Raw genomic sequence first — 23,314 nt, forward strand, 5'->3', positions numbered from 1 at the left:
ATCAATAATTTCGAATTTCTTAGATTAATTAGGCAATAAACATTTATTGGAAAGATAATGGTCACATTAATTATTCTCATTAACTCTAAAATGATTTTGTTTCTCATGAAACAGATAAAATGAATTAATCAAGAATAAAAAATGAATAGAGAACGAATATTAAATAAGATTTTTTATTTATTTTTAATTTAATAAATATATGACCATCATGTCAAGTAACCCTTCCAAAATTTTGAAAGTCAAAATTTATTTTTAAAAATATTAATTAACAATTATAAATATGGATAATTTATTTTAATCCAATAATTAATATATTAAGTATCCATAGATAGTAACTATTAAGAGTGTCACATATATGGGTGCACTCTTAATGGTTACTACTCATAGATGATTATTTTAATATTAACTATGGGATTAATATTAATGATCCATATTTATAGTTGTTAATTAATATTTCTAAAACTAAATTTTGATTTTTTCAAATTTTTGGAAGGGTTACCTAATGAAAAAAGTGTATTTATTATGAAAATATAATATTGTAAACTTTTCATTTTTCAAATGCATGCCAATTTCTAAATTTAGCTAGTATTTCTTATTGGTTGAAAACAACATTAATAATGGCAAAAAAAAAAACCAACTAAATTCGAAATTAATATACAAAAAAATATTTACCTGTTGATGACTTGTTATACCAAGTCACTATGTTGTCATATCATCATAATTGTTAGTACTCTATGGGTAGTAACCATTAAGAAGTCTTCCATAAATATATATATAATTATAATGGCATTGGCATGATTCAACACATCCGAACTATATATATTAGACCAATAATCACACTACATAATACTATATTGTGACATTAATTCTAATATATATATACATATATAGGTTGTCATCACTACCATGTAAAAACGATTTTCACTCTATATATATATGGTGTATTTATATGTAATGGTAAGATTATTTTTAGGGCTATAAATATAACTACAGTCCGGTAGAACCAACAAGCTTTGTTATACCAAAAGTAACAACCATGGCAAGCCACACTACTACAATTTGGACATCAGCCATCAGTCATGAGAGGTCGGTTCTGCTTAAAACGACTTAACACACATTCATAAGTCGGTTTTTACAGAACCGACTTATCGTGTATGTCAAAGGTAAGCATGGGACGTCAGTTGCGCGCGAACCGACCTACCATGTCCACATGGTAGGTCAGTTCTGAGTGAACCGACCTCCCATGCTTGTAGAAGACATAATAGGTCGGTTCATGCAAAACTGACTTACCATGTGGACATGGTAGGTCGGTTCGCGCGCAACTGACATCCCATGCTTACCTTTGACATACATGAAAAGTCGTTTCTATGTGGACCAACCTACCTTGATAGCATGGTAGGTCGCTACTATGTGAACCGACTTATCATGTCACATTATAAGAATTTTAAAATATATTAATTTATTTAAAACTATAAATATATATGTGTAAGCTATTAGTGTATGAAATAAATGTAAGAAATTTATATTTATTAATATTACATTATAATGTTTTGAAGTATAATTTTACATTATTTGAATTTTAAATATATTAATTTATTTAAATAATACATATATATAATTATTTCAGTATGAAATAAGTATAAAACAATATACTTATTAATATTACATATATTATAATGTTGACGCTGTTTTTCGTCAACCGTGAAAGAAGAGCACGTAAACAACAAACAGTGATGGCCAATATAAATATGATAATATAAAATACAATTTGTACGTAGTTCAGCAGTTAAATCTGCCTAGTCCACGAATCTTTGTTATTAAACTCAAGATGTTCTCTGAAAATTCTTCAAGTATGAATTCTTCAGAGTTTTCTCTCAAGATTCAGAGATTCGGTCCCTTACAATGGTGCATGTCCTCTCTATTTATAGAGAAGATTGCAGAATACTATCCCACATATTTTGGGTAGTTACTCTTTTTGTGCAAATAAATCAAATGGCCTTAAATGCCTGTAATCCGATATAAAAGGAAACGTCCCCTGAAGACCAGGGGGCGTATAACTAATCAAATAATATCCCATGATTTTAGGGGATTTACAATAATAAATGTAGACCACGTCTCTTATAGACAACACTTTAAGATATTCAAGGTTATTATCATATATCACCAAGGCCTTATTCTCCCAGGTCTCACATCAACTTTCGAGCTAATAACATCTCCCGAGGTCACATGGCTTTCGAGATCGTACGCGCATCAGGCTCAGAACCCATGATCCGAGGTCATCCCTGAGGACAGATGCATCTCGGGAGCTACCCTTCGAGATCGTGTGGATTTCGAGGCCACCATATTCGAAGTCGTCTCAGCTTTGCAGGCTCGATGTCTAGTCTTGGAACATACTTAAGACTTTACAAGTTCATTCGCTGCGAATCCAGCTTTCGAGGTCACATTTATCATGGCTCAAAATCTGGGTATAACATCTTTCCCCCTCAAAAGTATTTGTTCGAATCCTAAGAGAATGAAACTTTTGAACTACTTTCTTTGGGAACCATACCGTCACACACTTGAGAATGGACACGCGTCAGTTGGATATTGCTCATTTATGGTACTTGAGTACCTTGGAAACTGCCCACGATCATTCGTTTGCTACCTTTTCGGTACCATCATGTCATCGACCCCTGACCGTTGGATTTCATGAGGATTCTGGCCAATCGCCCAGATTAATCCTTTTTTTCACTTTTCTCCCTTTATATATTCAAGGTCTTCTTCTTCCTCTTATTTTACACGCATCAGAAACAAAAAAGGAAGGGGCGAAACCAGAGGCCATCCCAGAGAACTTCTTTCTTGTGCATGTTCTCTCAGCCGAAAAAACAAAGGACCTCCGGTTTGTTCGAGTCCGTGAGCTCATATTTGCAGCCTCTCCTTCAGTCAGCAATTTCTCTGCAATCGCCATTATTGTGTAAGTGTCCAATCTTTGTTTTCCCTTATCCTAGTTTTTGTTCATACTGTTCTTGTTATCTCTGTGAATGTACTAGTTTATTTTCTTAGTACAATACGTTAGGGAATTTTTATCCGATAGGCTTTTATGTTTTAAGTTTCCATACTGGGTTTACATCACTGGTTCATACCCAGTTTTGATGTTCGAGCAAGATCTCTGTTTTCTGGGTTTTAAAATTTTAAAAGACGTTTCTTGTACACCAAGATATCGGGTATAAAACCTTGGCCTTGACAAATGCACGATGCCCAAGGTTACCTTTTCTGGTTATCCGCCACTCTTTTTCCCCTGATTTTCGGGATTTTCAAAAAATTGTCCACTCTCCTCCTTTTCTCGTGGGACACACGTTCTAACTCTTTAATAAGGGTCTCAGTATCGAGCTTGTGTTGTTCCTAAACTCCGAGCTTGTCCTGTCAAGCTCGTAATTCTTGCATGCATGGCCCTCACCATTTTTTCTTTCTCTCTAGATGTCACAGAATCTGGAAAGACGGTGGGGGTCATCGCTGGCAATCCCTTACTCGCCAAAAACCCCGAGCCCGGAGTCGCTGTTTGCTCGGAATCAACGTCGGATTCATGAGTACGAGCTTGCGCACGAGCAGGAGGATATTCGAGCTCATTATTGCCGCCAAATAGACGAGGTCATAGAGAAGAAGAGGAGAACTCTTCGGGAGGCCCTTTATCCAGAGTCCAATTCAGGGCCTAGGCCGATCCCCCTCGACCCCGCATTAAAGGTCACCGTCGCGTATAGTCCAGGAGAACTCCAATTTTCATTGATGGGGGAGCCTTCTTCCTCCTAGCCGAGGAAAGAATTCTTTGAGGCTGAGCACTACTAGAGCTCGGTAACCTCAATAATTCAGGTGACTAACATCCTGGCATTACATGGCCTGAGGCTGTCAAGCTCCTTGAGATGTCGAGCTCCGACCTCTAATGAACGAAGCTGCCATGCTCCAGGGACTGGAAACCCTGACATTAAGCTGAGGTATGCGGCCTGGAGCTAGGAACACATGAAGGCAGGAGCTCTACTGCCTTTGAAGTCTTTCTTCAAGGACTTCACGGACTTTGTTGGGTTGACCCCGTTCCAGCTCAACACCAATTCTTACAGGGTCCTGTCAGCCCTAAGGTCGTTATACCACGAGTTGAAGTGGGAAGGACCTTCACCTCAGGAGATTTTATATCTCTTTTGTCTGAAAAGCAACCCCTCCCGAGCTCGGGGAGGAGATGGTTTTTACTACCTTTCAAGCAATCCCAAAGAGAAAAAGGTCTTTGAAGATCTCCCTAATCATCCACCTGATTTCAAAAAAGCCTTCTTCTAGACAGACGGCCTGTCCCCGTCTCGATGCTACTCATTCAGGCGGATTCGTAAGTATTCCAGTTTTCTTTATCTCTGTGCTCGGGTTTTGGTTTGTACTTAGTTAAAAGGTGTCTTATTTTCCAGCCAATTTCAACGTCCTACCCCCGACGTCTCGATGAAGGAGCATAGAGAGACCCTGCTCCAACTTCCTTACGGCCGAAGGTCTCTCTCGTACCTCTTACATGAGAGTAAGCTCCGAGCTTGCGAGCTCTTGGGAGATGGCCAGTCCACCTCAGACTGGTCCAACAAGAAGTATGATCATTGGGAGCAGGTTCCTTTGCCCACAGGTATCCTCCCCCCAAGGAGAGAGGTGAGGCCTCCACCCCCAGCTCACCGAAGGAGTCCACCATCGGGGAATGAAGCTAATGACGAAGCCTCGAGTTCAGACTCGGATGAAGGTAAAGCCATCCTTACCTCGAGAATGTGGTCCCCCACCTTATTAAAGCATAAACCCAATAGGTTAGTTTCATGCCCGTATGATAGATACCACTTCTACATATGGACTTGGATAGACGATCGAGTTCATAGGTTTGATAATTGGCTCGGGAAGTATGACACCATGTATACTTCAGACGAGGTGTGGAACGGGATAGCTATCCAATATGGGACCAACGATTATAGGGACCTTTCGAGGTTGACGTCCACCTATAGGGAAGGTACTCCCCCCGCCTCTTCTGAAGATGGGGGAATTTCATGGTCCCCGAGCTCTAGTTCGGGGGAGAGTTCCAGTTAGGTCTTTCTTTACTTGGTTTTTTCTTTTTTTATTTTCCAAGCTTATTATCATTATGTCTAACTTCGATTGGAACTGTGCAAGTGCCATGGATCCCGATCTCGACTCTGTGCTTTTTAGTGATGAGGGAGTTGGAGCTCAGAAGAGTAAACGCCTGAGAGCCTCGCGGAGGTCCGACCGACCATCCAAGGTCCCCAGACGCCTCGAGAAGACCCCAACGGCTCAGGCTACTGCGAGCACAACCGAGGAGCCGATTGTCCAGGTTGATGCGTCTGGTTCAACCGCGCCCGTCTCGCTTCCTCCGACCGACACTCAAATAACAGTCGGCCGGCCCCCGAAGAAACCTTCCGTCTCCAAGGTTCAACTGCCGATGGCTCGGCCTCATATTGAGGAGTTCGTGCTTGACAGCGCCGCTGGGACCCAAGGGGCTGTGCTTAGCTCGGACGTCCTCTCTCGAGTGGGTCAGAGTTTTTCTGGCTTCAGTGCCGACCATTGGGACCTCGTGCACATGGCCTCGGACTGTAATACTCTTTATGATAAGAGTATTGAACTCACTACCGCGGTAGCCTTCGCAACTCTCCTTTAACTGTTTGTGTCTCAGCTCGTGATCTAATTCGTTCTTTGTATTTCAGGCCCTTGTCGTTTCGGCACAGCTTAATTATAAGCTGACCAATGAGGTGCACACGAGTATGTCTCTAGCCCAAGAGTCGAGGGATCTCCAGCTTAAGATGACTGATGAACTCAAGGACTCGAAGACCAAACTTGAGAAAGTGAAGACCCGTCTCGCGGAGCTGGAGAAGACGAAAGCCGAGCTTGAACAGGCGAAGACTCGTCTTGCCGAGCTGGAGAAGGCTAACGCTAAGCTCGAAGAGGAGAAAGCTGCTACTTTCGACATCATGGAAGGCGAGAAGGCCCGCCTCCTGAACGAGTTCAAAGAGTAGAAGGAGAAGGTGGTAGACCAGGCCATGTACAAAATTTGGGTTGACAATGCCGACCTCGATACCAGCTTCCTGGGTCCTCTCGAGGCCAAGTATGTAGAGCGGTGGAGTGCCCGTCTTGAGGCGAGTGAAGTTGCTCGAGAGGCTGCTCAGAAGGATAGTCATGCTATTCGTCTTGGGGGGTCTAGTGTCGTTGACGCCGGAAAAGCCAAGGGAACTGCTCCTTCTTGATTCTTACCTCGGGGCTGCGTCCCTCTATTGTTTGTAACTATTTTTATTTATGCCCATAGGGCTGATACAATTTTTTTTTTTTTTTATAAACTTACATATGCTTTACATTTCTTGGCTCGAAATATTTTGCATATTTGATATGAATGAGTTTTTTATGTTTATTTCTTCATACAAACATAGTTGGGATTTAGGCTCGAAACTCGATGCATCCACGCATTGTTTGTTCGAATTATCCGCTTCCGATCTCGTTATTCATCAAGGTCGGATATTACTTTAACCATGAACTCGAAAGTACTTGTATGGTATGTAATGTGAATGGTTTAGTTATATCTTATTGCTTAGTTACTATTCCTCATCCTTGGTTATCTCCCCGAGGTTATGAGTTCGAAACTATTTTTCTTTAAGATATTCCAGCCTCGATCTCAACTTATTCTGAAGTAGGTTTAAATTCCAACTCGTCGATTAGTTTTAGCTGGTTTGTTCCAAACCTATTAAGCTTGCACATCTGGTTAAATCCAAACGTTATTATCTTTTGATAATTTGGTTGTCCAAGCTATCTAAGCTCGCGTATCTGGTTCCATCCAAATACTTTTATGTTTTTGATAATTCGGTTGTCCAAACTATCTAAGCTCGCGTATCTGGTTATGTCCAAATACTTTTATGTTTTTTATAATTCGGTTGTCCAAACTATCTAAGCTCGCGTATTTGGTTATGTCCAAATACTTTTATGTTTTTTTTTTTTTAATTTCAATGGTATATATACCAATGATGCCCCCTTAATATCCTATGAGTGTGACCATAGGTTATTAAATTAAGAGAGATTGCAAAAATAAAAAGAGATAACATATTGAACGAAATAGATCTTTATTTGATGGAATTCAAAAGCAGACAAACTACTACAGATAATCAATCATGGTTACAAGCAACACACTTCCTACACTACTGATAGTAAGGTCTAAGGTGTTCGCCATTCCATGCTCGCGGTACCAGGCTCCCATCCAATCTCGCCAGCTTGTAAACACCGGTCCGGATGACTGACTCTATCTGGTATGGTCCTTCCCAATTCGGTCCGAGTACACCAGCTACTGGATCTCGTGTTGCCAAAAATACGCGTCTTAACACCAGATCTCCCACACCGAATCTTCGATCTCGAACCCTTTTGTTGAAATATCTAGTAGCTCGTTGCTGGTAGGCAGCGTTCCTTAGCTGAGCCTCGTTTCTCTTTTATTCAATCAAGTCTAAGGTTTCTTCGAGATGAGTGTGGTTTGAGTCTTGGTCGTAAATTTGAGTTCGGATCGTTGGGATTTCGACCTCAATGGGCAACATAGCCTCACATCCGTATGCTAGAGAGAACGGGGTGTGCCCCGTTGATGTTCGAGCTGTGGTTCTATAACCCCATAGGACTTGGGGCAATTCTTCGGGCCAACGTCCCTTTGCTTCCTCCAACTTTTTCTTCAGAGAACTTTTGAGAGTTTTGTTCATAGCCTCGACCTGGCCATTCGCTTGAGGATGAGCTACTGATGAAAAACTCTTTATTATGCCGTTCTTTTCACAAACGTTGGTGAACAAGTCGCAATCGAACTGGGTTCCGTTGTCGGATACGATCTTCCTCGGCACCCCATATCGGCACACGATGCTTTTTACTACGAAATCAAGGATCTTTTTTTAAGTTATAGTTGCCAACGGTTCAGGCTCCGTCCACTTCGTGAAGTAATCCACGGTGACTACAGCATATTTTACTCCGCCTTTGCCAGTCGGGAGAGAGCCTATGAGGTCGATGCCCCATACCGCGAAAGGCCATGGGGAAGTCAACATGGTCAGCTCGGATGGTGGAGCTCGGGGAATCGTGGCGAATCTCTGGCATTTGTCACATTTCTTCACGTACTCAAAAGAATCCGTTTTAATAGTTGGCCAGAAATATCCTTGGCGTATGATCTTCTTGGACGGGCTATGCCCCCCGGTGTGATCTCCGCAGAACCCTTCATGAATTTCTTCAATGATCTTCTTAGCTTCGGGCGAGGCTACGCACCGAAGTAACGGCATGGAATATCCCCTCCTATATAGCTTTCCGTCCAAAATGGTGTAACAGGGAAGTTGATACATCAACTTTCGAGCCTGGTTCCGGTCTCTTGGAAGGACTCCGTTCTCGAGATATTAAACTATTGGGGTCATCCAGGTAGGTTCTGTTTCGATCATACACACATCTTCCTCCTTTGGATCATTAATAATAGGTGCCGATAGGTGTTCTATGGGCACAACGTTCAGTTCTTCATTTTCAGCGGATATGGCGAGCCGAGCTAAGGCATCTGCATTTGAGTTCCGCTCGCGGGGAACCTGTTCGATTGTATAAAATTCAAAACACTCCAATGCGGATTTTGCCTTCTCCAAATAAGCTGCCATTCTCGTGCCACGAGCCTGGTATTCTCCCAAGATTTGATTTACCACGAGCTGAGAATCACTGTAGCAATGTACAGCTCTAGCTTTAAGCTCCTTTACTATACGAAGTCCCGCGAGTAAAGCCTCGTATTCAGCCTCATTATTCGACGCTTTGAAACCAAATCTTAAGGCATAATGAAATTTGCTCCCTGCGGGGGTAACCAAAATGACCCCTGCCCCCGCTCCATTTTCGTTTGATGAGCCGTCGACGTAAAGTTTCCACAGCTCGTGGGCCGGGGTTATTACCTCGTCGTCGGCTATGCCAGTACATTCCACTATAAAGTCCGCCAACGCCTGTGCCTTAATGGTCGTTCTCGGGTGGTAGGTGATCTCGAACTGTCCGAGCTCAACTGCCCATTTAAGAAGTCGACCTGAAGCTTCTGGCTTAGACAAGACTTGCCTAAGTGGTTGATCAGTCAACACATGGATGGGATGCGCTTGGAAGTAGGGGCAGAGTTTACGAGATGAATGAATTAGACTAAGCGCCAACTTCTCCATCAGGGGGTATCTTGACTCTGCCCCCAGTAATCTTTTACTGATGTAGTAAACGGGTCTTTGTACCTTCTCTTCCTCTCGAACGAGCACTGCACTTATTGCGTGTTCGGTGGTTGAGAGGTATAGGTACAGAGTTTCTCCCGTTTCAGGTTTTGACAGGATGGGTGGTTCGGCAAGGTGCTTTTTGAGCTCCTGAAAGGCCAGCTCGCACTCCTTCGTCCATTCAAATTTTTTACCTCCTCTCAATAGGTTGAAAATGGAAGACCACGGTCCGTAGATTTCGAGATGAATCTGCTTAGGGCTACCATCCTGGCAGTCAAACTTTGGACATCTTTGTGCCTTCCAGGTGAGGGCATGTCAATCAGGGCCTTGATCTTGTCGGGGTTAGCCTCGATTCCACGAGAGTTCACAATAAAGCCCAGGAATTTTCCTGAAGACACCCCAAAAGTGCACTTTTGAGGATTTAGCTTCATGTTGTATTTCCGAAGTACGCCGAAGCACTCTTCGAGGTCATCAACATGGTTCTTGTTGAGTTGAGATTTGACAAGCATGTCATCGACATAAACTTCCATGTTGTTTCCTATTTGTTCTAAAAACATCATGTTCACGAGCCGCTGATATGTGGCCCCAGCATTCTTGAGCCCGAATGGCATGACATTATAGCAGTATAGCCCCTTATCCGTGATGAAGCTTGTATGTTCTTGGTCGGGGGCATGCATGGGAATCTGGTTATATCCAGAATAGGCATCCATGAAGGACATCAGGCCATGCCCCGCCGTGGCATCCACGAGCTGGTCAATCCTTGGCAATGGAAAACAGTCTTCCGGGCAAGCTTTGTTGAGATCTATGTAGTCAATACAGGTTCGCCACATCCCATTGGGCTTTGGGACCAACACTGGATTGGCTACCCAGTCAGGGTAAAAGGCATCCCTAATGAATCGGTTTGCCTTTAACCTGTCAACCTTCTCCTTTAGTGCTTTCTTTCTATCTTCGTCCAGCTGTCTTCGCTTTTGTTGCTTCGGGGGGAAGCTTTTGTCTATATTCAGTGCGTGGCTTGCTATACTCGGACTTATTCCCACCATGTCCGAGTGCGACCACGCGAAGACATCCTGGTTTTTCTTCAAAAAGCAAATTAATTGCTATTTTGTCTCATCTTGGAGGTGTTTTCCAACCTTCACATTTTTCGAGGAATCGGCTTCTTCGAGCTCCTCTAAAGGTTCGAGGTCAACTTTATCCTCAATCCTTGGATCAATCTCTTCGTCAATCTCTAAAACCGTTCCGTCTTTGTTTTGAATGATGGCGAGTGCTTGTGCGCTCGTCTGTTTCTTTCCTCTCAAGGAGATGCTGTAGCATTCCCTCCCTGCTAATTGATCTCCCTTCAATGTTCCGACTCCGCTGGGGGTCGGGAACTTAAGGGCCAGATGCCTTACTAATGAAACTGCCCCCAAATCGACCAGGGCGGGTCTCCCGAGCAGCACATTGTAGGCCGATGGTAAGTCTACTACCACGAACTCCATCATCTTGGTTGCCGAGACTGGGTAGTCTCCCAAGGTCACGAGGAGCTCGATGGATCCCATGCAAGCGGTCCCTTCTCCTGAAAAGCCGTATAAAGTAGTTGCACACGCTTTCAGGTCGCGAAGGGAGAGTCCCATCTTTTCGAGGGTTGCTTTATAGAGAATATTGACTGAGCTCCCATTGTCTATGAGAACTCGGTGGACCCTTTTATTGGCCAGCTGGAGAGTGATGACCAGTGGATCATTGTGAGGAAACTGGACATGGGACGCGTCTTCCTCAGTGAAGGTTATTGGTTGTGTTTCAATCCTCTGGCTTTTTGGAGCCCTAGGTTCGGGTTCATAAGGAGACCCATCCCCAGTTTTCAGCTCGTTAACGTATCTCTTTTGGGCATTCCTACCTACTCCTGTGGGATGAGGCCCTCCCGAGATGGTTATTACATCCTCTCCATCTATCGGCGGGGGCCTATCTTCTTCCCAAGCTCAGGAATTATTGTTTTGTGCCATCGGAGGCGCGGCTACTCTCTGGCTCGCGGCCGCCTGACTAGTACTCTGGTTTTTGACATATTTCTGAAGTAACCTCTCGAGATCAATCATTCGATCTCGTCCTTCAGTTGTCAACATTCATCGATTGTATGCCCGGTGTCTCTGTGAAATCGGCAATACTTACTGGAGTCCCCCTTGGATTTTTTATTTCTCATCAGGTCCGGACGCCTAAAGGGGACCTAGTTTTCATTAGCCACGTATATGTTCTCCCGAGACTCATTGAGCTCGGTGTATACTCTATACACGGAGAAATATCTCTCCCCCTTCTTTTTCTTTCCTCCTTCGGCCTCGGGATTACTTCATTCGTTCTTTTTTCTCTTGGAAGGGTTTTCCACAGTAGGCTTTGAAGCTATTGGGTCCGCCGAGGTCGAGGCAGAGTTTACGTTTATCGTTGTAGTTTCGGGCTGGGAAGTCACATTAAGTGTCAACCTCGCTTCCTCTACATTGACAAACCTCTGCGCTCGTTTATTAAACTCGGTTAGGGACCTCACCGGTTTTCTTTGCATATCGTCCCAGAGGGCGCTTCCTGGCATTACTCCGGCTTGGACAGCCATTAAGTGTCCGCTGTCATCCACATTTCGAGCTCAGGCGACTTCCAAGTTAAACCTTGTAAGGTAACTTTTTAACGTTTCGCCTGGTTGTTGCCGAACATTAGTGAGGGTTGACGCCTCAGGTCGAACCCCCATCATGGCTTTGAACTACTTTTTAAAGTCTTTAGACAGCTACTCCCAAGAGGTTATTGAATGTCTCTTATATTTTTCAAACCAGCTTTTAGCTGGTCCTGTCAATGATGCTGGAAATAACATGCATCTGAGCTCATAACCCACGTTACTGGCTCTCATTATGGTGTTGAACGTGCTCAGATGACTGTACGGTTCGGTCTTTCCTTCGAACGTTGGGACGTGAGGGATCCGAAACCCTTGAGGAAATGGAGTATTGGAAATATGGGGAGCAAACGGTTCGAGCTCCTCGTCAGAGTCTTCATATCGATCATTCTCTTGCTCGTTTTTCAAAAGCCTAAAGGCCTTTTCAAGCTGATCGATTCTTTCTTGGACTGGGTCCGCAAGGGGTACTATCTGGAATCGGTTGTCATCGATCATAATTCCAGGCTCGCGTCTCCGCAAGGGATCTCTACGCCTATTCAAGCGATCCCTCAGGTCCGGATTTATTGGGTCACTATTACCCCGACTTTGATTCAGGTGCTCTCGCAGGTCGGGACGATTTCTGCAGTTTCCAGTATTCTTACGACCTCTGTCATGCTTGCTGACCGACCTGGTATCTCCAGAATCATCATTGGTAAAAATTGTCCCATGGTTATTTTGTGATGGATTCTTTCCATGTCGCCTCATCTCCACCGTGCGAGACCAAGATGTTTGACTTTTTTCAGATGGGGCGCCTCTCCGCTCCTGGAAAGCCTCCCCATTTCCTTGTCTTCCTCCCGCACGCCTTTCGCCCTGATCTCGAACTGGTTGAGCATTCCTGCGGGGGGGCAAAGGATATCTTATAGGTGATGGAGGGAACCGTATGGGTGACGGTGGCTGCCATCCATGTCGCGGCCTAGACGGTCAAGAATTTGCCCGAGATGGGTCGGTCGCATTTGGTGCGCTCCCAGGTATTTGAGTCCGAGCCTCTGCAGGGGTTCGGTTGTTCTCAGTTCCTGCAGGTACTTCCACAGGCGGGTTAGCCGGGGCCCTTGCCCGAGTATTTCTCTGGGGCCTAGGGGGAGCGGATGGCTCTGCTGGTGCCGGAGGTTGAGCCGGCCTCCTTGTGGCAGCATCTTTTCGTGGGCTCCCACGGGGTCTACGGGGAGGAACGTGTACGTCCCTTGGAGGAGGGACTTGGTTTTCGCGCGGAGGCGGGGGCTGAGCCACCTGCGCCTCTGCGACTATCCTTGCCAACTCCTCATTCCGTTTGTTGGCCTTTGCCAACTGCTGCTTCAATTGCTGGTTTTCAAGTTCCACAATGGGAACATACCGCTCAGGATTGTAATACATATCCTCATCCCTTGGTGGAGCAGGTGGTCCCCGGGAATCGGAAGATCCACTTCTTTCTTTAACATCCGGGTTTTCCATTGGTTGGATAATTTTCTTCAGTAACGTTCTGATTATTAGTGGCCATGACTTACTCAGGGATGAATGCTTAAGGCTCTCAATGAAAGCACCAAACTGTTGACGTCGTTTTTCGTCAACCGTGAAAGAAGAGCACGTAAACAACAAACAGTGATGGCCAATATAAATATGATAATATAAAACACAATTTTTACGTGGTTCAGCAGTTAAATCTGCCTAGTCCACGAGTCTTTGTTATTAAACTCAAGATGATCTCTGAAAATTCTTCAAGTATGAATTCTTCAGAGTTTTCTCTCAAGATTCAGAGATTTGGTCCCTTACAATGGTGCATGTCCTCTCTATTTATAGAGAAGATTGCAGAATACTATCCCACATATTTTGGGTAGTTACTCTTTTTGTGAAAATAAATCAAATGGCCTTAAATGCCTGTAATCCGATATAAAAGGAAACGTCCCCTGAAGACCAGGGGGCGTATAACTAATCAAATAATATCCCATGATTTTAGGGGATTTACAGTAATAAATGTAGACCACGTCTCTTATAGATAACACTTTAAGATATTCAAGGTTATTATCATATATCACCAAGGCCTTATTCTCCCAAGTCTCACATCAACTTTCTAGCTAATAACATCTCCCGAGGTCACATGGCTTTCGAGATCGTACGCGCGTCAGGCTCGGAACCCATGATCCGAGGTCATCCCTGAAGACAGATGCATCTCGGGAGCTACCCTTCGAGATCGTGTGGATTTCGAGGCCACCATATTCGAAGTCGTCTCAGCTTTGCAGGCTCGATGTCTAGTCTTGGAGCATACTTCAGACTTTACGAGTTCATTCGCTGCGAATCCAGCTTTCGAGGTCACATTTATCATGGTTCGAAATCTGGGTATAACATATAATTTTTTAAATATAAATAAATTAATAAATTATTTTTAATTAAAATGAATTAATTTAATTTTTTATAGACAAGAAAATATTTTAATTTAATAGTATTTATAATTTAAAATAAAAAAAACTTTATAAAATAATTTAGACTATATCTCTTTAATAATTTTTTAGGTCGGTTGTGTGGGAAATGACTTCTCATGTGACATGGTAGGTCGGTTATGTGGGAGCAGACCTACCATGTCATTATAAAAATATATTATTAAAGATACTCTAATTTATTTTTGGATTATTGGAATTTTAAAATATACTAATTTATTTAAACAATAAATATATATAATTTATTTGGGTGTGGAATAAGTATTAAAAAAATATATAGTTATTAATATTATATATTATAATTTTTGAAATATAAATAAATAAATTTTAATAATTAAAAAATTTTAATTTAATTTTTATAAATAAGAAAATAATTGGATTTAATGGTATTTGTGATTTAAAATAAAAAAAACTTATTAAAAAATTGTAGAGTATCTCTTTAATAATTTTTTAAATAACATGGTAGGTCGGTTGTGTGGGAAATGATTTCTCATGTGACATGGTAGGTCGGTTGTGTGGGAACAGACCTACCATGTCATTATAAAAATATATTATTAAAGATACTCTATTTTGTTTTTGGATTATTGAAATTTTAAAATATATTAATTTATTTAAACAATACATATATATATAATTTATTTCGGTGTGGAATAAGTATTAAAAATATATATAGTTATTAATATTATATATTATAATTTTTGAAATATAAATAAATAAATTATTAATAATTAAAAAATTTTAATTTAATTTTTATAAATAAGAAAATAATTTGATTTAATGGTATTTGTGATTTAAAATAAAAAACTTATTAATAAATTGTAGAGTATCTCTTTAATAATTTTTTAAATAACATGGTAGGTCGGTTGTGTGGGAAATGACTTCTCATGTGACATGGTAGGTCGGTTGTGTGGGAACAGACCTACCATGTCAGTATAAAAATATATTATTAAAGATACTCTAATTTGTTTTTGGATTATTGGAATTTTAAAATATATTAATTAATTTAAACAATACATATATATATAATTTATTTGAGTGTGGAATAAGTATTAAAAATATATATAGTTATTAATATTATATATTATAATTTTTGAAATATAAATAAATAAATTATTAATAATTAAAAAAAATTTAATTTAATTTTTATAAATAAGAAAATAATTTGATTTAATGGTATTTGTGATTTAAAATAAAAAAAAACTTATTAAAAAATTGTAGAGTATCTCGTTAATAATTTTTTAAATAACATGGTAGGTCGGTTGTGTGGAAAATGACTTCTCATGTGACATGATAGGTCGGTTGTGTGGGAATAGACCTACCATGTCATTATAAAAATATATTATTAAAGATACTTTATTTTGTTTTTGGATTATTGGAATTTAAAATATATTAATTTATTAAAACAATACATATATATAATTTATTTCGGTGTGGAATAAGTATTAAAAATATATATAGTTATTAATATTATATATTATAATTTTTGAAATATAAATAAATAAATTATTAATAATTAAAAAAATTTAATTTAATTTTTATAAATAAGAAAATAATTTGATTTAATGGTATTTGTGATTTAAAATAAAAAAAAAACTAATTAAACATTTTTAGAGTATCTCTTTAATAATTTTTTAAATAACATGGTAGGTCGGTTGTGTGAGAAATGACTTCTCATGTAAGCATCATAGAATAAATTAAATAAGTTGGAGATTTATAATTTTTATGTAATATATTAAAATTATATATTTTTTAATTTTAATATCATAGGTCGGTTCTAGAACAGACTTATCTTGTTGCATCATAGGTCGGTTGGTAATGGACCGACTTATCATGTTAAAATTAGGGCAGAGAAAATAAAACCCCAAATAAATTTGAAGTACGCGTGCACAATTTTCTTCTTCACTGTACACCTCGCGCGTACAATCTTCTTCTTCATTCCGCCAGCGACCCAAACGGCAGCGACATCGTTCTCCGGTCCGGCAGCGACAACGTTCTCCGCTCTCCCTCCTCAACTCCGGTCACGACAGCGGCAGCGTTCTCCGGTCAGGTAAGTCGTTCAACACAAGTCTATTTATTCATATATATATATATATATATCGGGGTCGGTAGTTAGTCCCTACTGCTCTTTGGTGTGAAACAGTTTCAGCAATGCCTGTAAGCTTGCTTCTCCTTTCTAGCAATCATTTGATGGGTCTGGGTATCTGTAACTATATTATTACGTTTGGATAAATTTGTTGAAGCCGCATTATATTTATATGATATATAAAAGGGGAGTTCTAATACTGTAGCTAGCTTTATGATGTTTGGATTTGAAGCACCTATGGCGTATATTTATGTATCACATATAGTATATATATATTCGATTTTAGAGTAGTGGGGGTGGGGTATATATTCTTCAACATTTAAGTCTTGCTTTAGATATAACAAGTTAAGATTAAAAGAAGATCGAGAATACTAAATGAGTAGATTTACTAAAAAAAAATTACTATTAGTTTTGGTTAAGGGAGAGAGAGAGAGAGAATTGTATATGTACCATGTTAATTATTGTTTTAATTTGTGTGCTAGTTTATTAAGTAATACATATTTGAAGCTGAACATGCCCTGCATTGTCTAAACAGGAAAATAGTACCCTGTATCAGAATTGCAATTCTAAGGATACAATTAATCTTATATTTAATACTAGACCAATAATAATAATAATAAAAGTGACACAAAAGATAGAACTTTTGATCAAACAATAACTTGAAGCATTATTCACTTTTTATTTTTATTTTAACTAAGAATGTCTAAATTGAAAAAAAAAATCAAACAGATAAATAAAATTAAATACGTGTATATATATAGTAATGTTTACTAATTCATTTTGTCAGGAACAGTTTACATTGAAACTTGTTGAATGAACTTACTTATTCCCATAGTTGTTTGGCATCTCTTTTGATTTAAAATCAAAGTTTTTTCTAAGAGATTGGTCTGAATTCACATCAAATGGTTTACCTGAATGAATGGTAAACTAAAGATTCTCCTCATCTAGAGCCACTATAGGATACGCATATGCATATGCTTGTTGTAGTAAAAAATTTGCTTCTAGAATAGTGACCATTGATATGACCTCATTCTTAGAAGGATATCAAAACAAATCATTCCAAAAGTAGCTGTGTTTTTTTAATACTTTTACTTTTTACTATTCATTAACTTTTTTCTAAATTTTATTAAGTAACCTCGTAGCAATAGAGTCTGCAACTTTAAAAATGACTAAATAATTGAATTTTACATTTCGTGGATACCAATACACCATATCATGGTTAAGCAAGACTCAACGGAAAATTCAAGTGAAACCCCATACTTGAGAGTGACCTGTTGTTCTTATTGGGAGAGTTTCTTTTTTTTCTGAAGTTTTAGTGCTACCTTTCTTTGCTGCTTTTTCATGCAAAAATAGATAATGCAGGCATATTTTTCTTTAACATAACATATTTTAAGTAATATTAAAGGACCACACTTCTCTCTCTCTCCCTATATATATATATTATACATAATGACTACTGAAAATGCAAATGCAAGCATCAAATATTTTTGCAGATTTTTTGTTTTGTACCAAATTCATCAACTTGTACATATGCGGTATATAATAATACATAGTCAAGCTGAACAATTTGAAGTAGAAAGAAAACAAGAAAGAGAAGAACGAGAGTTGTTTTTGACAAAGTTTACAGAATTAGTAAATCAAATTTCATCATTAAAAGGAAGTGAAGTGAGTTTGCCTATGATAGTTTCACCAACAAGTGAAACCCCTACGCCAATTGAGGTGGTAAATGAGTCTTTAGTTTCTTCAAAGATATTTTATTCTTCTCCTATTCAAATTGTTATTGAAGAAAATATCTATTATGACATAAATATTATTTTGTCCTCATCTTGAGCTTGTAGGATAATCAGAAGTCTAGATTATTGGCAGAAAATGGTGATATTGTTGCTATTGGACGAATAATGGCAACAAGCGGAAAAATTCATTGTGTTGACTTAAGAAGGGGTAACTATTGTGTGCAAGTTGATGAGTGATGCAAAGATGATGCTAAACTTATTTTTCCTATTGAGGATGAGATTTATTTAGTACGCCATGCTGTCGGCCACTATGTTGAGTGGCCATCTCATCTGATCATTCCTTATGATTCAGATTTGGTAAGATATTGACAAACAATTATGTTCAGTGATTAAATTATTTGTTATGACTAACATGTGTTACTTTCATGTTGAAGCTACCTAAGAAGACAAAGAAGCAAAAAATTAATGGTTCACCAATACCTAATGCCCCAATGACACAAGAGAAGCCTCATCATTCCCAAAGACTTCCTAATCAAAATGAAATAGTGTCAAGTAAAGCTAGTGCTCCAATACTCTTCAAGATTCCTAGTGGGGTTCCTCGCTTTCTTAAGTGTCTATTAACTACCGTGAAGTATGTGGAACCAAGTTTCATGGTCAAAGTTCCAATGGATTTCGAGATATTAGGTCATGAGAATGACTTATATATCTCACAAGAAGATATAGTCCACGTTGGCTTAATGGAAGAGATTGGAGCATCAAGTATATCGTTATATATCAGGTATCAAAGACTTTTAAAATAATTATAAGTTTGTAGATAACTTATTTTATAAATTTAACAAAGATATATTTTTTTTAAGTAGGATTTTATACTTCCAATTAGTGAAAAGAGAGATCAGTCACTTTTTTCGTTTTGTTGAGCCAATTTGGTTATCAAATGTTGGATCCACTGAAGAAGAACGAGTTAAATGGGTATCAAAGCGTATGATTGATTCAAATCTTGGTCAGATGTGGTTGTTGCCATATCATAAGGGGTAAGTTTTTTACTTTTAGTATTTTGTTAGTGAATATATATAATATTAATAATTAAATGTTTTTGTGTTTCTGTTAGAAAGCATTGGATGCTTATAATAATTGATTTCGATCACCAATTGTGCTATTTCCTGGATTCTCTTCACAATTTTCCACCAGATGAAATCAAATCTCTCATTTCTCGGTAAAAATCTAACCAATTAACTATATACTCTTAAATTCATTTAAAAATTAACAACATCTAATTGTTTATGTTTTTATTGCTTAGTGTCTTTCAACATTTGCGCACAAATAATGCGAAAACTAAGGAAGTCACGTGGAGAACTGTTAAGTGTCCTCGTCAACCATTACAATCAGTACAATGTGGATTCTATGTTATGAGGATGATGAAAGACTTCGTGACAAATGAGTCTTCAATGCGATGGCTAACTAGTAACGTAAGTGAAAATATTCATTATTAAAGTTCTAGCTTTACCTCAAGATTAAGTATATTAATTAAACTCATGCAATGAATTTTTTTTTAGTGTGGCGGGAAGAACTCTTACACAAAGGATAAGATCAATGAAGTGCGTGAAGAATGGGCACAATGCGTCATGGATTTGATTAGTACTACATTGGTCCACTCACTTTTGTTAACTTAGACTTTTACAGATATACACTTACAATGTTAACTTAGACTTTCTTGAAGATATACACACTTTTGTTATCTAACTATAGTTTACAATGCATATATGAGTCATTTTGTAATTAACTTAAGACTCGTTATTTTGGTTACTTAGTTCAAATTCTAGTATTTTATATTACTATGATATATGTTTTGTTTTGTTCGGTTTGTTTGTATAAAAAGCCGGATTTGTTTTGGGCATAATACACTTTTTAATTAAAAAAACACCATAAGTCAGATGTCTACACCATAAGTCGGTTGGGAATCAACTTATCATGTTTTACACCAGAGGTTGGTGTGCCACACTGACCTACCATGATTTACACCAAAGGTCGGTTTCTGACCGACCTACCATGTCTTACACCAGAGGTCGGTTTCTGACTGACCTACCATGTCTTACACCAGAGGTCGGTGTGCAACAGATATACCATGTCTTACACCAGAGGTCGGTTTGGCGCCAACCGTCCTACCATGTTTTTACATTACAAGTCACTGCATGGGAAGTCAGTTCCCAACCGACTTATGAACATTCAGAAGTCGGTTTTTAACCGACTTATCGTGTAATTTTTGTAGTAGTGCCACCCTCCAAACAAAACCCTCAAAGAAGACTTAAAAGGATGAGCCTTCCCTAAGATTGCAGCCAAAGCACCAAACCCTAGGAAGGCTATGCTGACCACAACAACAAGCACTCCCAACCTCACCTTATACTCCTTTACGAATGCCGCCCCATGCAATGGCACCGTCGACCCCACACCAAACGCCAACGTTGAAGTCCCCGCGGCCTGCCAAGGGCTTGATAACTCCATTTTAGTGTCGTTTTAGGATGTGTTATTGTGGTAATCTTGAGTCTTTTTTGTTTGTTTTGTGTAAGATTACACTTGTATTTGTCTTTGTTGTAGGTCGGTGCGTTGAATCATGAGCTAAACGTGAAAAAAAGAAGAAATTGTGGGAAAATAGAACTTTTGGTGGTTGTTCGAATCAAATTGGCATTAAGGAGGAGCTAGAAGAAGTTTTTGATGAAGTTGATGAAGGAAGGATTTAAATTGGTAAAATTCTAAAAAAAAATAGAATTAGAGTCGTGGCATGGTCTTAAGGGTTGCGACTCTAGCAAAGTCAAAGGTTGCGGGTTCGCTGAAAGGAATTAGGGCTGTGACTTGGTCAATAGAGTCGTGACGCTAGTAGAAATCAAAGGCAAACCCAAGAGGTGCATCAACACACGGGTCGCGACCTGGGTGTAGAGAGTCGCGGCGCCTAAATGGCCTAACCAGATGTTGAAGTGCTTAAAGAAGACACGGGTTGTGATCTAGGAAAGGCCAAGTCATGGCCGGCCTTTGAAAAAAAAGTGGAAATCATTTTTTTAGTATAAATTCATACTTTATGTTTTAATTAGGGTTAGGTCATATTTTAATTACGAATTTAGAGAGTAAATTTGATTTTGAGACAATTTGTTCTACACTTTCATATTTTCTTCAAGCTTTTGAATTTTATGTTTCTGACTAATTATTTTGTTGTTTTAGTCATGTCTGATATGAACTAAATCCTCTGTCTAGGGGTTAATATAGTCGCTTGAATTTCTATTTAATGTTATTATGATGTTCTATTGATTCTTCTTCTTTATTCTAATCTATATAATGTTTGTTTAATGCTAGTAAATATCTAATCAATATTTGTTTGATTTATGATTTTGATTCAAAATTCGAAAGATGCGAATTGAATATGCTATCATTATATAGACATAGGTTACATATTGGATGAAAGTACATGTATAGCTTGTGTAGCAATTAGGTTTCTATGCTTAATGTCTGCTATATGTTTAAGTTTATCACAGAGATGTAGAAAACCTGCATATATATTGAGATCTTATATCTTAGAAAAGAATAGAAATCAATTTATATTAACCTGCTATTAGAATAGGAAGAAAGAAATTTAGAACTGATTAATAAAATTAATATAATGAAAAGTTGATGAACTTAATACCCTAGGTCTTTTTATTATTGATTTTCATCATTTGATTAATTGTTTTGTTTACAGTTATTTAAATTGTGTTTGTAATTAGATTTATTCATCTTAATTTTACTTGTCAAATAGAAAGTAAAGAGCAATTGGGTTTAGTGGTAATTGAGTTATAGTCTCTGTGGGAATGATTCTTATTTACTATCTATATTACTTGAATCGATTACGTATACTTGCGTATCATAATTTACAGATCAAGGCTCAGCAGCTTCTTCATCCTCTCCTTATTACGGCCACCATCTCTGTCCATTTGCAGCAACTTGATATCATATTGAGAGTAACTGAGACAAACTCTCTGGTGGCCATGCTGCACGCGCCGACCACCAATCTAGCGATCCTAGTGAGCACCATTGTTTTAACGTCGCATAGTTTTCATGGCTCTGACTCCCATTCAGGCCCGGCCCTGAGCACAGGCGGGTCAGGCCTGTACCTAGGGCCCCCACATAATGGGGCTCAATTATTTTGAAAAACACCATTTTTTACATGTACAAAGGCTCCCAAAAATTTGAAAAATATCATTTTATATATAAATTTTTAAAAATAACATATTTTGTATAGGCCCTTACCACTCAGGCCCGACCCTGCTCCCATCATTAACCAGGCAGTGGAGACTAGCCCGTTGATGGCTCCCAACATGGCAGCTCGAAGCCACTGAACCCTGGCGACATAGTCTACCACCACCTTTCCCTTGAGAGCATCTTGTTTCTCAACGTCTTGTAAGGAAAAGACGGTGGGTTTGGGCTAGGGCAGAGGTGGCTGGCAATGGGGTTGGGTGGCGACGATGGCGATAGCGAAAAAGAAGGTAAGGAAATAGTGTAGATGAGAAATAGTATGAAGAACCGACAAGCGAAAAGGATAATGATCCATAGCTGTAAGGCCATGAACAGGTGTAAAGTTATACATGTTGAGTTTGTTTTGTGTGTTTTTTTTCTTCATGCTTTCACCTCCAAACTTGAAACCAGTGAATTTTTTTATTATTATTTTAAGATTTTTTTTCATCAATATTTATGATTTTTTTATATGATTTGTACCGTCCTATTTTTTATTTTCAAAGGATAGCTTTGTTCTTTTTAAGATATCATTTTTATAAATTTAAAAAAAAAATGATGTTTAGTATAAACAATAATTTATATGTCAATTTTTCTAAACATTTGATGTTGGACAAAAAAAAGTAAATATCAATAACATATCAACTCTGATTAAATGAACTAAAACATAATATCAATCAGAAAGTGATATCAACCAAAAAAAAAATCAATGTACATTCCTTCATAAACTAAAAGTATCACATCATCAACCAAATAAATTTATTAAAGACTTACGTCAATTACGAACTAATAACATCAACAACAATAATTAACACAGCAACTATTTCTAAAAATCTTACAATAAAGAAACCGAATAAAAAAAGCATATAAACTAAAAATTAATGTATTAAAAACTTGACATCAACTAAAAAAACACCATATATTATTATTTGCTGAGTAAAATAAAATAAAATTTCTTAAACACA

The 23,314-nt window shown here is 38.6% G+C and overlaps 1 pseudogene; it reads right to left on the bottom strand.

Annotated features, from left to right (window-relative positions):
* Positions 1-987: 987 nt before the first annotated feature.
* LOC133784970 (vacuolar iron transporter homolog 1-like) lies at positions 988-22,668 on the bottom strand (annotated as a pseudogene).
* Positions 22,669-23,314: the final 646 nt, after the last annotated feature.

The sequence above is a fragment of the Humulus lupulus genome, chromosome 6 (assembly GCF_963169125.1).
Source record: "Humulus lupulus chromosome 6, drHumLupu1.1, whole genome shotgun sequence".
Taxonomy (NCBI): Eukaryota; Viridiplantae; Streptophyta; class Magnoliopsida; order Rosales; family Cannabaceae; genus Humulus; species Humulus lupulus.